This window comes from Bacillus rossius, chromosome 1 (assembly GCF_032445375.1).
Source record: "Bacillus rossius redtenbacheri isolate Brsri chromosome 1, Brsri_v3, whole genome shotgun sequence".
NCBI lineage: Eukaryota > Metazoa > Arthropoda > Insecta > Phasmatodea > Bacillidae > Bacillus > Bacillus rossius.
The window spans coordinates 72,234,608-72,250,775 of NC_086330.1; positions in this window are offsets into that span (position 1 = coordinate 72,234,608).

A 16,168-nucleotide genomic window follows, 5' to 3' on the forward strand; every position below is an offset into this window, starting at 1 on the left:
AAGCCGAGTTATTTCCAATGTTGTTCGGCTTACAAGTAGAAGCTGACTCTGATGGATGGTAGCTAGCTATACGCACTGACAGACGTATAAGGTGAAGTATAAAATAAACCCCTTAAAGTAATACGTAAATAAACATCCACATTTATTTGATAAATTTATCTAACTTTACTTTTGGAATGTTGCGGCCGCGACGGATTTCATATGGATACAGACCTATTCTTGTATATTGTACATGGCGTACGATTGGCCCCCTCAGAACTGCCAGAACGGCTGATGTGAGCAAGTCCATGTGAGGTTTTTTGCGAATGGTACTCAAACGCATACACTATTTAATGTGTAAAGTTAGTAGTAAATTGATGTTGGACATATTTAAATGCCTTAATAACTTCGACTACCCGTGAGGTGCGTCCGTCATGACACATGTTTTTGAACATTAAGTTGGAAAAAAAAATGGTTGGTGATAGGCGTGCGTGGAGACCCTAGACTTTGCAGGGCCCTGATATTGCGTAGAGGGGCCTAACTTCAGCCCCTGAGGGGGGAGGGGAAGTATGGGTGGCCCTCAGAGTATAAGGAGTGTTTAGTTCCCTTCTCCGGTATATTTGAAATAACGTTTTGAAGTCAACCCTGGATTTCAAGTTCAACAATAATTTCCTCAGTTATCTTAATGAATTTGCATATTATTATTGAAATGCGAATACATTATTTGACTGCGTAACACACAAAATGTGAGCGAGTATTTCAATACTCATCAGTAGGGGCAGGCATTTTTCGCGAAAAAAATCTTAACGCCTATTAGACTGCAACAAGGTACATCCGCACCAACAGTTTCTTCCTTGTGATTGGCGGCCGTCTGCGAGAGAGATCGTTCCTTGTTTGACTGAGCCACTCGGGACGCGTTTGCTTCCGCACTGGCTTACTGTGACTGGTGTTGTAACAATCCACATGTCCTTGAAAGAAACTCACCCAATCACGGAATACAGACGATGCTGCAGTGTTTTAATTTTCAGCTGGCCTAGGTTTCTTTTCGCGAAATATGCATAGCCCTACTCATCAGCAGAGGCATGTATTTTTCGCGAAAAGATTTAGAGTGTAGCTGAGATTTAAAACACTGTTGCATAATCTGTTTTTCGTGATTGGTCGAGTTTCTTCCAGGTGCATGTCTACTGTCAGCCCACAAATCTCAGCCATCCAGTGCGGGCGCAAACGAGTCTTGAGGGCCCCATACACTAGCGGATATGCTGGCCGAGCCAAGTCGGCGAGCATGCTCGGCTAGCATATCCGCTAGTGTATGGGGCCCTTTAAATGGCCTGGCCAAATAAGGTAAGGACCTCTTGCAGACGGCCGCCAATGACAGAAAAAAACCGCTGGCGCGTTTATACCTATTTGTAGCCTAACGAGAGTAATATTTTTTCGCAAAATATGCATGGCATTACTCATCAGAGATGTGTAACATTTAACCTCGGTAATAATTAAATTACATTTGCAAATACTCTTATAATATAAACTAGGACGCAAATACACTTATAATAGATACTAGGACACAAATATACTTATAATAAAAATTCGGAGACAAATTTTAACGTAGAATTCTATAAAATAATTCCGATCGTGATAAATATACGAAAATTGTGTTTTCAACCACATTTATTGTCGCGAATCGCATGTAGTTTCCGCACCCGTCGCCAGAATTCGTTGCAGGAGCAGCTACGTCGACTATGCATTCTGCGAAAGGTTAAACTATAAAATGAAACGGCTGAGGTAAAAGCGAACAAGACTTGGGAAAATACTAAACCTCGGCTTTGGACCTGATTTTCGACAACGAATTTTTATTAAAATACTGCCCAAATTGTTAAAATTCATTGAACATTTAATACTATAAAGTTTCCCTTTGGCTTTGTGAACTTTGATTCGCGCCGTTCCACTCACGAAATTACTCTTACTGTACTTACTGTATACCAAGAGTTAATATGTTACACATCAAAAGAGGTGGACAATCAAACGTGAAACTTTTAACATGACATGCGCGGCGGTATTGCAGGGGGTAGCGAGGGACCGTGTTCTGGCCACGTCCACTACAGCCGATGGGCCACGTCACGGCTAGCCTACGCAATGATCGGTCTGTGGAAACAGCCAGCCACAAGCGGCGCTCCACGGAGCCACGCCGCAGCTGGCGCTGACGTCACCTCGCAAGAGGATGGGCTGGTTGGCGTCCAGGCGTGTTGCGCAAGCCGGCCACTCGCTGTGCGCGGTTATCTGTGAGCTGATGCTCGATTCTGAACTGCACCCTGCGAGCAGGCGGTAGGCGTGAGATTGTTGTCGGGTTTCCCGCCTGCGCGGCGGGGGCTGTCACCAGATAGGACCTACAATGCGCTTATTTTACGCTAATGATTTCATCTATACCAACATCAGACTGTCATTCACACTCAGAGCTGAATTAGGCTTGTGGAAGAGGAAACGCAGGGTGACAGCCAGTCGAAGAGAAGCTGGAATAGTTTCTCTAAATTTTGTATCTTTCTTCATTATTAGTCCTCCAACCCTCAGAAGCAAATCATCAAAATCAGCAGATGTCAGCCGGGTAAAATTTCGAAAACCCATAGCGTCTTCCAGTCTTAATTTATTTAATAACGTATTACCGAACCTAGGTCCTTCTGCGAACACTTCACGCGTCCACCAACGTTTACGTTTTCGCGTTCTTTCGCTTGCAATTAGTACTAAGCAGGGACTCTTTCCGCACAAAACAATATCCTCCATGATGTACTGACGGAGACGAGACGAGAAATTCAAATCGCAGTGTAGACGCTAGATGAGACGAAGGACGGTGCCCATAGACGGTCTATAGACCATATCTCTAGACCGTCTACGGTCTGTAGACAAATCGCGCAACATGGTCTATTAGTGTGTACTAGGCTTAACCTAGACCCCTCACATATACAGTTAATTTTTAGTTAGGTCATATAAAAAAAAAAAGAAAACCATGGTGCGCCGCGTTTTGCCGATTTCTCGGCCAGCCACAGCGCATTACGTAGGTCTGTGGGCCGAGATTGAATTTGGAATTGTATATTTACGATGTAACTACGGATCTTGTCCTCCTAGTGATCATATGTACCAACTGACGTGTAATTGAATGCACGCAAGAAATCAGAATTTCTCGTTTGGCAGTATATTGTTTTCTTTAATGTGTGTATTAAGTCGCTGCAAAATTATGTACTCAGCTGCTTTTGAAACTGTACTAAGCAAACTAATTGGCCGATAATTCTGGGGTAGTGTCCTGTCCTTGTCGGGCTTTTGAATACAATTACATTAACCTCTATCCATTGCGAATGAAAATAATGTAATTTAAACATAGCATTTATAAAATCGGCTAAATATTTCATCAGACAGTTTCGTAATGACAACTACCTGAATTACACCGTTTCTCGGAGCTTTACTAGGTTAGCCTGTTTAATTTCCTGCGATTAATTTAAATAGGGGTCTGAGGTTAAGGGCTGATTAAGTTTGATATTAAGTTCTCTATATTTTCAGCATTAAATCGCGGGTCGCAGGGGTCGAGATTAGGTTGGAAAGCTAATTATAATGTGTCCGCTTGAGCCTTTTCTATTGGTTGAAACGCGACTCCAGTATGGGTTTGCAGCGGAGGTATTTTTATCTATCTTATGGATAAACCTCTTTGTCATATTTCAGGTGCTGCCATTTTGCATCTGAAGCTGAGAAAATTTCGCCTCCCATTGGCTGCTCTTCCACAGTTAGTTCTTCGGAAATTATGTTCTGCTGCCTTCGTCTGATATATTCGCGACATATGTTTTTTCCCCCCTGAGAAATTAGGTCACTAATATGCGCCGGCAGCTCCATTCAGCAACCAAAGTTAATTCATCTCATGCAAATAACTTGTTGCAGGTAGCCCCGATTCTTGCAACAGTTGGCACCACATGCTGTGTTGTACAGGCAGTCGCTCTTTCATGTGGGATGCAGGATGCTCACTCACGATCGTAAGAGGAGGGCCTCTCTAGACACCAAGGAGAAAGAAGTTCGTCTTGCATGATAGTGATTCTCAGCCATCTTAAGACATATTATTTTACTGAGTAATATTTTTTTTGTTTGAATTCCACCTTATAAAATTATTGTAAGTGCTGTTTTAGTAACAGAAATTCACTAATTAAAGGTAACTTATTAAAATTGCATGTCTCATCAAGTAAAAATGTTTTCATGCAGAGATTGATTTCTCAGACATAACCAGAAGCACTCGGAGAACACCAGCAGGAGTCTCGCCAGGAATAACCATGAGCATACGGAGAAAACCAACAGAAGCGCCACCATGAATGACCAGAAGAACTTGGAGAAACATACAAAATATTGGCAGGAATAATCTGAAGCACATTAAGAAAACTAACACACATTTTTCCTAAATCAAAATCAGCACATATTCTTCTTTTTAGCATTTAGTAGGAGACAAAGTGTCCACCAAAAAGCCCACAAAGAGAGTGCCTGAAGTTTCTCTGACCTATCCAAAACGTGTAATATTGCCTTACAAAACAGCGTCGTGCGTAGAACAACTATGACATTTAAGCGTTAGCCATAACATTTTATAGCGAATAAATAAAGATAAAGGTGTAATGCAAGTCCCTTCATTGCTTTCAAGAATCTGTAACGGGTGTTTCATGCCTGGAAATCATTCTAAAAACACACGTTTTAGTAATTTTCCCTCTTCTAAAAACACATTTAAGAAACGAAATCTTGAAACAGGACTACTCATCCGCCCTCAGTATTCTTAAATGATTTTCGACGATAGACCCCAATCGGCTGTCTCGAGTAGTTTCCAAACAGAGTGATTTGTGCTAGCTAAGCGGGGCCTTAACCGAAAATGGTTTGCTTTGTGTCGCACAAAAAATTGTTCCTTGATTGCCGCTTTTTTTTCGTACGCTGAAATATTAAATATTTACTTATCCGTCAAGCTATCCTTCCGGGAGCCTCGTTTGCCACAGCTACAATAATAGCCCCACTTTCTTCCGGGACCACATTGCAAATGCTTCCAGTGTTCTCACGTCCCTGTTCTCAGACAGTAATTGTCTCTGGGTCATCTTAAATCCTCGCTCTACGCATGGTGTCTGCTGCTGACCGACGTAATGGGAAAAGGATCACTTACAATTTTACAATATTTGAAAAGCAAATTACGTTTCATCTCGGCTTACAGGTGGAGGTATCTTTCCTTCCCGAAGGAAAAACCTGGAAAAATGCAGCTTTATGTAGTCCTACATCCATTTAGTAAGCTCAGGAAACTTAATGTTCTCGAATTTTACAAAAGGATCGATAAATTATTTTCGAATATTCCAACAACCAAAATGTTTTGTACGTTTTTAATTTCATTCATCCAGTAATTTTGTATGATTTAAAGAATATTCTTGTTAATGACAACACGGCCATGAGTTTGACTTTGGTCTGACGCATGTTGGTAGATTCTATGTTCAGCCGCTAGTAAAAATACCCGTGAAGATAGCAGAACCATTAACTCTTATTAACTAATCATTAAAAACATTTATGCACCCCTTGCGTCTAAGGTTGCAACTATCCATAAACGATCCAAACAACAGGTTTTGGTCATATTTATATAGTTTACAACACTTTTGAATGGGCTCGATATTGTACATACTAAGGGAGTAACGAATTTTTTTTTCTGCGACCCAATTTTTGGTCACCTCTTACAGAAAGTTTTAGTATTATCAGAATTGTTTCAGGAATAACTTAATATACAATTAGCTATGCCCGTGACTTTGTTTGCATAGGCAGAATAATTCACACAGTTTATAATCCCGCATTGTAATCTTTTACGCAAATCAATTGTTTGTATATAAATGTAATTATATATTTCGAACCATTGTGAATTATAAAAATACTGGGGTTACCTGTATGTATATCAGAATAAATACATAAGATTTTTTTTTTTAAATCATTTCGTACAAACAGACAAAAATAATTTTTTTAGCGTCAGGTCAGGAGCAAACACAAACAATTACGTGGTGTGGCCAACTCCCCTTATACCGGGGTAGTTGCACACGTCCGCACTCGCCACGCCATTCCCGTGTACGCGTCACCACTGACATACTGATACTGAGAGTGTAAATAAATTAAGTTTAACAGACGCGCATCGACTGGTCTAACATTTGGCAAGTGCGCAAAAACAAATATTAGCATACTAAATTTACCGACAGTCCTGGAAACTCTATCGTGATAGGTATAATAATGAATTACCAAATGAAACATGCTCAAACGTAAATACTGTAAAAAGGCAAAGGGGCTTAAAAAGTAAATTCTAGGTATCATTTAAATTGGTATAATTAAATTCATGACATGTAGCCAAATTGGTATACAGACACTCTTGCACTATAATTAATTCTAATCCCAAGTCCCAAAAAAGTATTACGGAGGAGGGGGGGGGGGGGGGGGAGGAACCGAAATTATGACGTTCTTCAGCCTAGATAATCCAACCACTCAATCCCGTCGCCGCACTCTGTTTTCAATACACATCTTCTGTAAATCGTACCAGCCGGGGGAAAAAAAAATACAAAAATCCAGTTCTCACACTTACTTGTTTCTGAAGCATACCTCTGAAGCCGGTGACTGCCGGGGTTGGGTGTAAACCCGACTCACTTTTTGTGCCTCTTGCATAGCACCGCTTCTGTGGCCCGTGCACTAGGCCCACACTATCGCGCTCTCGTATACCACCACTTATTTCGCTTCGCCAAACGTGTCATGGCATTACCGTCATATTGCCGTTAATTCTTGCTCACGTCACGTAACACAACTTCCCCATTGCTGGGAAGCGATTTCTACTCCGCACGAGCAGTTCCCGGCCGGCGGTCAAACACACTCTCCTCTACGCAAACAGCTGGCAGTCGCCTCCCCTTGTCACGTCAGCTGACGTCACCCCCCTCCTCTACTACCACCCCTCACTCCGCTAGATCGTTCTGGTTACTTCTTGTAGGTCCCACTACAGAATAAGAGTACTTAACGTAAAATAAACCAAGTATACTATTAAAAAGTTACAATAAATAAATAAAACACACCTTTAAATTGTATAAGCACATAAATAGTGATATAAAAAAATTAACTCATCTTAAAATAAACTTTACGCAAAATAAAAGTAATAATAATAACCAAGACGACTGAGGCCGCCACAAGTGGCCTCAGTGGAATCACTCAATTGAAAATCTGTTACGAATTGCTGTCCATGGCTGAAACAAATTTCACTCAATACTATAGGTACCTACCTACTTAAAAAAAAGTCTGATTTTGTGCATTATTAAATTTCATTGAATAACATCCAATAAAATATTGAATACTATTTGAACTTTAATATTCTACTGAGAGCTTCATCCAATGAACTATTTTTTTAAAAATAATAATACTCCCTTACCTTTGTTATAATAATATGTGGTGGCATCCTTTTATTGCATGATGCTGCTTTGCTTCCATTGTTATAGACATATAAAGATGTATGGTATCATTTTATTAATATTTACAGCCCAATTACCAAAACGTTAGTCTTGTTGCAACTACCTAGGACATGCCGTCGCAACTCACCACGCATGCAACATTTTAGCGGCGATAAGAAAAAAAAAACAATTTAGAAGTAGGAAATACTTCGTGCACGGTAAGGTAATCACATGACAAACAACCAATACTCCGAAGACTTCTTCCGACAGCTACCACGTCACGGAAGTTGGTGTTCGCTGGTCTCGTGTGTTACTCGCATGGCAATAATGGTTTACAATGTGTTTACAGGTTCTCTGGGAGTAATTCGCCGACTGAATTCTGCCTGCTCCTAGAGAGCTCGCCACATCCAACTAACGGAGCCAAAACCGTGTTATTCCTCATGCACAAGAATAAGAGGGTGTGTGCTTTTCTCCGTCGCGCGAAGTGCAGTCCCGCTAATCCGCACTAGATGGGACCAGAGCCAGTCCGGATCACCGACAGTCAGGATAGTTTCCTTTAAAATGCACCTACACGTGTTTTAGACGGCGAAAAACTGTGGAAAATCAATTTTCCCCCCCTCCCCAGATATAACTTTCCCTGCAGCTTAATTGTAGTTTAAGAAATTGGTGAGTTTCCGAAGTACCTGTAGTCTATGTACTGCGTAACTGCATATAATTGTGGTTTCTAATATCTATCATGTATTGTTGTATGATGCCATTTTCTTGTACTCCAAAAGTTGATAAACCGTTATTACGTGATTGTCGGATGTGTTGGTGTCGGAGTTGCGTGAGTCAAGAGGGGTGCTAGCGGGGGTGCGGACCGCGGGGGATGAGACCTCCCCCGGGACACGTGGCGAGCAGGTTGTCGTCTGGCGGCCCAAGATGTCCTGGGGGGTAGGGGGGTGGCCCCGACTACCTGGCGCCAACCTCTCCCCAGGGATGCCAACTTTTAGGTTTCCTCCCAAAATTTAGGGGGAACCAAGATGTAATGGGGGTTTTTTAGGGGGTACATTTATTTAGGTTTTTTTTTTTTTTTTTTTTTTTTTTAGCGGGTACATATTTAAAAATTTTTTGAGGGCGTGAAATTAAAGTGTATATCTTGAAAACAAAGTGAAAAAAGAACAGCAACACAAGTGGCGCGGGTGGCTGAATTTCGCACGACGACCAACAACTTGCTGGTCAAGAGAATTCCGTTTTTACTTATACCGTTAAACGTTTTCACGTTGTAAGTTGTCTGGTTTAGGTTGTGACCTGTTAGTTTGTTGTATACTCGCGAGTTTTATTGGATTGCAAAGTAAGTCGTTTATGTTTTTCTGTGGTGCCAAGGATTAATAATAAAAAAAAAACAAGAATAATTAATTATTCGCGTTCAAATCGTTTCCAGAATGCAAAAAAATAATAATAATAAAAATTATCAGCAAAAATATACGAAATGTTGGGAGACCGATCTAGAACTTCAAGGTTCGTAAACATGTACTCTTTAATTAATTCGTACACACATAAAATTGTAGATACTGAATGTTATTTTTCAAAATTATTATGCTCTGTTTGGGCAGAAAAATAAGGAAATGTAAGTTTCAAGCGAAAATAATTTTAGCTCTCAAACAGGGTGTACAATGAAAACTTTAGGGGTTTTTAATCGAAATCTAGGGGGATTTGAAGTTGGGCCTAGGGGGAACATTCTGTAGCAGTTGGTATCACTGCCTCTCCTAGCCTCTGCAGCATGACATGCAGTGTTGCCGACTTGGTGGATAGTCAGATACTTTTGTTCGGCGGATATTTTTATACTGGCAATCGGAAGGTGGTAGATTTTGTAAATATTTTTGACTGATTTTACAAAGAAAATTTTTATTAAACAACTATTACTTATGTATCAACTATTAATTTAAAATAAAACATATATATATATATAATATTGGCTCTGACACCATTATTAGATGATAACTGCGTGAAGCCGTTTTTCCCCCCTTTAGCTAATTGTTGTGCCATATTTGTTAAACGCCCAAAACATTGGCAAAACATTGGCAGTAAGCAATTTTTAAATGAGGTTTTTTATGACAGTAACTGTTTTTGACGACGGAGATTAATTCATACTTACTAACCATCGTCAGACTTCCCAAGCACCATTTGCACAATGTTTTGGGTGTATACAATGTGACGATGGCGAGGTTAAGGAGTGACTTCACCTACGTCACAGCATGCCGTCTCATTGCAATCCCGAACTCCATGCTCAGGAACCTGAATAATCATATTATATAGTCTTTTTTATTCGTAGATAAAAAATAATATATATTTTTTTGTTACACGTTAATGCGCAATGTCGGTGAATTTGCAACCACAGTTAGGTTATTTTTATTTCAAGACTTGACCACACCGGTGCCGACCTTGCACGACGTGTTGAATTGTGTTGCAAAATGTGTTACCAGATATCTGCTACACTTACATGTAATTAGTCAAGAACATTTTCACGAATAAAAAGTTATATGGGGCTAATATTACAACTTGAGTAGACAACATGAAATAATCTTAAAATTATAATAATAAAATTCATAGCTGGTCAATAATACAACTAGTTCATAATGGATATTTCTGGAATATTTCATCATAAGAACTATAAATAAGCTAAAAATGAAAACCCAATGACGAAGCATTACAAGTTAGTAAACTCAGAAACACAGTCGGCTGAAAAGGTTGGCACTGAAGCTTTTGTGCATGTATTCAAGCATTGAAAGAACTAAATATAGTTGACGTAGTTAACGTGTAGAAAGTACAAATTAATAATTGACGTACAGCTTGGTTTACATGACTGTTATTCATCTTTCATAAAGGCGAAACAGACAAGTTATACATGCACAAATCGTTATTTTGAGGAAAATCAATAATGGTGTAAATTTTACAAGCAAAGTATTCGCTTTACACTCATTTTAAGTGTAGAAGATTAATAAACTTATAGTTTAAAAAACAAAAAAAAAAAAAACCTAATTTATGGTTGAATGAACTAAAAAATTAAAAAAAAAAATTAGAATTTAAGTTTTTATGTCCAACAGCTAAATAATTTTCCACAACTCTGTATAACTAAATTCGTGGGTTGCTCTTTTATTTCAATTTCGTAATGACTATATACTAAATTTAGTGATAGAAATTTTAAGAAATATGATATCCAGCATCCCATTACTAATTTTAAATTCATTATTGTTATTAAGTTCATATAGTAATTTTCATAATGACATTATCCTAAAATTTTCTAAATGACTGTATCCTAAAATTTTCGTATTGACTATATCCTAAAATTAGGGATAAAAATATATTACAAATCATATTGTTTTTACTAATATAAATTCTAAGACAAAGTATATCACACTACACTTTTAGTAAACAGAGTTGTAGATCATTATTTGGTTGTTAGACAAATATTATAAATTAAATTTTTTTATTATTTAATTCAACGACAAAAAGCTGTTTTGTTTTGTTGTTTTTAAACTCATAAGTTTATTTTATTCTTTTTAGTCTCGAATAAAAATAAAAATATTGAATATGAGTAATTGAAACTTTAAAAATACTAAATATGAGTGATTAAAAAATTTGTATTTATTAAAATAAACTTATGTTAGTCATTAATGTTCACATAATCTAGTAATTTCAGTTAATGCGTCAGCATGACATAGAACGTAAATTACAGTATGGAAACAAAAAATACCAAGCAAATTCTTCTTATTTTACCTTAAGGGCCCCGCCTACTTGGGCACACATACGGTGTGCAGAGCTTCAGGAAAAACAACGCGATTTCAAAACTACTCAAGATATCCGAGTGGGGCCTATTTACGAATAGCATTTAAGAGTTCGCTGAGGGCCGAAAAGTACTTTTAATTTCGGATTAAGTTTTTAAACTGTATTTTTAGAAGCGTTAAAATGGCTAAAACGCGTGTTTTCAGTGTAATTTTTAGGCATAAAACAATCAGTACAGATTCTTGAAAGCACTTAAGGGTCATTAAACCCTCTCCCATCCAAGGGGCAGAAAGTCGAACCCCGGGCACATTTTCCACCATAACCCGACCTCGGAAACACTCTAAATCGAAAAGAATATATTTTTAAAATTTTAGAAATTTAAGGGCTTTACTCCCCTCCCCTTTTCTCCGGGCAAATTTTCCACCATAATCCGACCTTTTGGATCGGAAACACTCCAAATAAAAAAAAATTGATTTTTAAAATTTTCGATATTTTGGGTTTTTAACCCCCTCCCTCCCCATAGGTGCACAGTCGACCCCGGAGCGAATTCATACCATGCCCCGACCTCATGGATACACATAAAGCACAATTATTACCCATATCTCGAAATAAATGTTTTTTTTTTACCCTCTGACCCCCACTCCCCCTTAACAATAAGGTCTTAAGTTTTCATAATATTTTATTGTCAGAGGTTATTTATATGTGTACAAAATTTCAACATATTGGGACGTCGAAATGTGGGTAAAAATTGAATGGAAAGATTTTATTACATAGTAAATTCATACACACAGGTCAAGCTAATAAAAGCGTGGTAAAAAATCATTTGAAATGAATATACTCCACGCGTTTCTATGACATCCCTACATCATTCTGTGGGCCTCGTTAGAATTCATGATCCCCACCCCTCTCTTACTACCAAATATAATAAAAAATTGGCCTTTTTTGTATATCGTTTTAATTGTATTAATTTTAATCGTATCACAATTATTTTTAAACAAATATTAAAACTAGTTTTAAGTCAGTGTTTGGATTGCCAACGTAATCTTATTTTGAATAATGACAAAAAATAATTTCAATAAATTTATTTATAAATATCACCGGTTTTAAATTTAATAATCACACAGGTAAAATAATAACTACCATAGTTAATTGATTATATTATAGGACTAGCAGTGAATAGTAAAGTATACTAATGACTAATGCATATTAATGCATTTGTAATAATATTATACCTGATCTGATACGTTCAGAACACACCCTATGTTATTAGCATTGAGAAACAACACTACATTAAAGAAGACCTTTAGGTAAAAAATGAAGTAAACAAATATATGTTTATAAATCAACAATTTTAATGAAGGGAAATCAAATTAGTATTTCACAAATAGGTCCTAATACTAAAATCAACTTAAATTCAAAGCTAAACAAGAAAAACTGTGTACATTATTAAAAGTTATATTGTAGTGTTTAAGCATATTGGAAGTATACTTGAGAATTTTTCAATTACGTCTCTGAATTCAAGACCTGATACAAGACTGTGTTCGATTGCCAACACTCCAAGTGAATTAAGACGTTCTTGGGTCATTGAGTTGTCATGTTTTAATACGTTTCCCAGCTGACTAAATACTCTTTCTGCTGATGAAACAGTAATTATAATCGTAGAAAGATTTGTAATGCAATACAGATATTTATGAATACTGGTTCTTATTGTTTTTCATGGATTGAATTCAACAACTAACTCTAGCGAGTTACTTGGAACAGTATTTTTCTCAACTTGAAAAGCTGAATTTAATATATGTTTAAGATGTATAATTTCGTCACGAAAGTTTACTGACAAATAGTTCTTATATGTTGAGATTAAGTTTTCAGCCTTAGCCCTCAAATCACTGTCTTCCATAGAGCTGAATTGGAGAACTGGGCTGAAGAGTTCAGTGAGTGTATTGGTCGCTTTAAATATTGTCTTGAGATCATTTAAAATAAGATTCAAAGCTCTATACACAATACTAGTTTTAAAATGTTTTTTTTTTTCTTCTTCTGTATTAGTTGTTTCCAATTGAGGGAGACTTCTTAATTTTGGAAACGTATACGGTATGTTGATTGATTCCGCCACTAAACGTAACTTACAGATGATGTCTTCCCACGAATTTCTCAGTCACTGTGTGTCTTCCTTCAGATCATTAATCAGTTTCACTTCAATGTCCAGAGACATACTCTGCGACTGAATTATTACACTCTTTTCGTTGATGCAGCCCAACACATTGAACCGAAATACTGTCATACATAGGCATTGAAAAATATAAAAGTATTTTTTAAGACCCATAAATTTATTGTATGCTTTTGGTTCTAAGCTGGACTTAAACTGAGTTAATACTCGTTCTAAGGTCTTTAATAGTCCTGGGTAGTGCTCTGCGACGGGAACTACGGTTTCAAATCTTTCTTACCACCTTGTTTGTGATTTTTTTTTTTTTTTTTTTTTTTTTTTTTAAGCGAAGTCAAAATATTCCATCCATGTGCGAAAAAAAAAACATTGTTTCCATGTTTCCAAAAAAGGTCAAGATATCTGGGCATATTTTTACTGTATTAACTCCCATTCTGTTTAAGGAGTGAGCTCCACGTGGAGAATAAAATTCCACATCATTTTTCTCTAACAGTCTTGATTTTACTCCTTTGACTTTTCCACATATATGTGATCCTCCATCGTACCCTTGAGCCCTGCAGTCCTCAAAAGGAGCTTTTAGTTTCTGCTAAGACAGTTAAAATTTCATTAGTAATATCTTCTCAATTTTTTTCGTTACAGTTAATGAATTTCACAAACCTTTCTTTTATTTCATATTGCTTAGTGTCTTTATTTTGAATGACATATCTCAAAATAAATACTTTTTTCTTGATGCGATGCATCAAGAGTTACATCAAAAACTAGCTCATAATAAATTCTTCTTGCCTTTCTTCAAGTATAACTTTAAAACTTGTTTTGCCGCAAAGTGAAATGAACTCATTTTGACTCATTCAAGATAACTAGTGGGTTTGTCCTCTAATGTTTTTTTCCCTTTCAATTGCAGATTTTTTACCTTAGTCAAGTGCTCCCCATAGATTTCATCGTATTTTCCTATTGACTCCAAAGTCCCGAGAAAAATTGCCATTATGTGCATCACCAATTGATACATCATCTCATTGGAAAGCAAAACCCCTTGATGCTATAAAGAGTGCCACGTCTAAAATTCGTTGATAAAATGCTTTCCACTTTTGTGTTTAGTTAAAAATTTGTTTTTCAAGGCCACTGTCAATACATTTTAAATTAATTGATTGTTGGAGGGATTTCCATTGACAATAAGACTTACGATGGTCATTGCTGTTTTCATGCTCGGGAAGTATATTAGACAACATTTTCCATGGAAATTGAGCCGTAGAAAATTCTATGTTTGCAAATTTTCTCCTTTTTGGGCAGGAATGCAATGGAGTGTCTGTTTGGAAGAGCTCCAAATTAACCAGTACTTTTCTCGATTGTTTACAGATTCGTTATTGAGAAGATAACTATAAAACAGTTTTCCTATTTTGTCTTTATGGAGTGTCTTAGCCTGACTACATAATTCTTCTAATTTCATTTTATTTTGAGAGACAATATTCTGGCTATTAGTATCAATTATTTCTGGCCATGTGCCTGGGTCGGTAAAATCTAAAATTGATTTATCATTGTTAGAACTCTCGTCAGGTGAAATGTCGTTTTCGTAATTACTACCCTTATTGATAGAATATACAGCATGTTTTTTTCCTACCTGCACCTCAGAGGAAGTTTTGTCTGTATTGTCATCAGTTTCAACCAATAATTCACTACCGTCGCAGTATCATCAGTAGTATTACAAGTAGGTAAACTGTCCCTTTTAACACTTCCATCATCAGCACAAAGAGAACGGTTATCACTGTCATCACTATTTAAAAAAAAACTTTGTAATATTCTGCCAGCTTACTGCCCCTTTTGCATCTTTAATGGATTTTAACTTCCTTTTTTGCGGCCCAGATTTGTGCTTGAAATTACTCGTAGACATAATGACATAGTAAAGCAACTATTAACTGTTTTGCGTCGAACTTGTGTTCGCCACAGTGAGCCTTCGGCTGTCTTCGGCCTTCGTCGGCGTTAGTGTCGTGTTCCTACCCCCTCCTCTCTCACATTGTTCCTACATGAAGGGACTTATTAGTACTTCTATACGCCTGGAGCTTTTGTACGATACAGTTTATAAACAATTACATACAAACACAAACTGTCATACGTAAACACACCACGAAAATACACTACTCAGTACCAAGCACCTGTGAGGGTTGTTGATTCACTGACGGAACACGGGATATATTGCTGAGAGGAGCAAGCCGGTCACGGGGTAAGAAAGATTAAAAATAGCAAAATTACGTCATTGACCTTGAGCAGAGTCATTTGGAAGAGGAGGACGGGAAGTGTTCTGCCTGTCAACATGGTGTCACGTCAGTTGGTGGTGATTTGTTACTCAAAGTTGTAGATTCAGACTCCTTCTGTACGCACAGCATATTCCGAATCATATTTCTCTGGTGTAATATTTCATCGGTACAAATAAAACTGGGACTGTTTAATTTTTTATGATTTATTTAAAATTAGGGACAAGATTATACGGTGGATTGCGATAAAACCTTAAATACACAGCAAATCATGTCAACACAACATGTAACACAGAAATGCAAGTTATTACACCGTTTAGCACCGAAATGTAACTAACAAATGAAATCAATCAGCAATTTGACCAAATTTAACTCAAATTAAGAAAATTTAATCTTTCAGTATGGTTAATTCATTGAATGTAATTTATTTAGCATTAAATGGATGGGTTGGAAAAAAAATTAATACTTTATTTTACCTTGCATTTCTTACATTAGTGTGTTTTTACGACACATATTTTGAATACACAACAATTTGGCGATTTATTTTTATTTCTTCGCGGGCCCCCTACACC